This window comes from Pteropus vampyrus, unplaced genomic scaffold (genome assembly GCF_000151845.1).
Source record: "Pteropus vampyrus isolate Shadow unplaced genomic scaffold, Pvam_2.0 Scaffold124, whole genome shotgun sequence".
NCBI classification, from domain to species: domain Eukaryota; kingdom Metazoa; phylum Chordata; class Mammalia; order Chiroptera; family Pteropodidae; genus Pteropus; species Pteropus vampyrus.
This window is the reverse complement of record NW_011888905.1, coordinates 1,357,374-1,358,848: the sequence shown is the minus strand read 5'-3', so window position 1 is coordinate 1,358,848 and position 1,475 is coordinate 1,357,374. Positions and strand designations below refer to the sequence as shown.

At 67.9% G+C, this 1,475-nt stretch overlaps 1 protein-coding gene across 1 annotated transcript in view; it reads right to left on the bottom strand.

The window, feature by feature from the left end:
• Positions 1-1,475, bottom strand: part of SMG5 (SMG5, nonsense mediated mRNA decay factor) — a 29,814-nt gene that overhangs the window by 9,046 nt on the left and 19,293 nt on the right. The gene's annotated exons all lie outside the window — the stretch shown is intronic.

The following is a 1,475-nucleotide window of genomic DNA, read 5'->3' as shown; positions in this document are numbered from 1 at the left end:
GCAAGTCCAGACCGAGTCACTAAGAAAACATCTACAGGGCGAGTAAGAACTAACCGAGCGACACGCTCGGGGCACGAGAGGAAGCGTGCTCCAGCCCTGAGGGAGCAGCACGCACAGCGGGCCGGGGGGCAGGGGGAGGAAGGCCAGCACCGAGACTGGGGAGCTGTCCAGCACCAAACTGCCACGAAAGGAAGGCAAGACAGGGTCCAGAGCTTGGCAAGGAGGCAGCTCAGCCAGCGCTCGCCACCGGCCACTCCCTGTGCAGGGGAGACCCTCAGGCCTCACTCTAACCCACTGCCCTACTGAGTGCGGGTTCTCCCAGCTTCCAGGAGCCCTGGCGGGACTTGGGATAGCGCTGGGCAGGGGGGCGGGAGGGAGGGGCACAGCCACACTTGTCATGTGCGGAGGAAAGCCCCAAACCCAGAGGGCGGGGTGCAGGGGAGCCAAATAAAACCACGAGACAGGCTGGGAGCTGGGAGTGGGGGCAGACGAACTGCCAGAGAGCAGGGGTCCCTCAGCGAGTGCCAGTGGGACAGAAGCGGGGACCGGAGCCTTGCCCAGTACCTGGGTCCGAGGGCCTGTCCACGTCCCCGTTGACGCAGGGCCTACAGCTGGCCAGGGCGTGAGGCTCAGCGGCGGGCTGGGGGAGCAGGTTGCTGAAGGTGGGGGCCAGTCGGAAGCAGCGCTTGGTCTGGAACATCTGGGTGGACATGGCCTGCAGGTTGCTGGCAATGCTGGCTTCATTGGGGCCCAGGGGGCCGTTGAGGGACTCGGGAGCCTCCGACCTGGCCCGAGGGGGCTCCGGGGCTGGGGACCGTGTCCCCTCCTCATCCTCCATGTCCTCCAGGTCTGACCGAGACTCCTGGCTGTTCATTTCTGAGTCCGTCTCGGCGTCAAAGGCTGCGCCTCCACCGTCGAGGCTCTTGTCGGAGCCGCTCTCCGAGCCCTCGCTGGCCCGGGCCGAGTTGTGGCTCGAGTCCGACTCAAAGCCTTCGCTCAGGTCACTGTCATCCCCAGCTTTGGGCAGGTGGCGGCGCCGCCGGAGGCAGGAGAGGCGAGACAACCTGCGGCTCCTCCTGGCCTCACTGGCTGGAGGTGCTGCGGGCGGGGGCTCGGGCCCCGGGCCCTCCTCTTTCTCCAAGGGCTCCTTGGACTCGGGTTCGTCTGTGGAGAGAGAACGGTCAGGTGGGGCCCAGGGACAAACTGGGGGCCAGGAGCGGGGAGACGCCCTCGACGCCACCTCCCCGGCCACGCCTGTGTGCCCCCCGGATCCCCACGCCCACGCCCGCACCTGTGCTGTCGCTCTGCAGTGCGGGGACCGGGTTCTCGCCCTCCTCCAGCTCGGCCTGCAGCCGTATGTTGACGTGGTTGACGAGGTGGGAAAACAGGGCCAGGGTGAAGGCGATGGCTGCGCTGTACTGCGTGGACCCTGCGGCCGGGAGGGCCCCGCGTCAGGGGCCCGGGGCCCTGGCCAC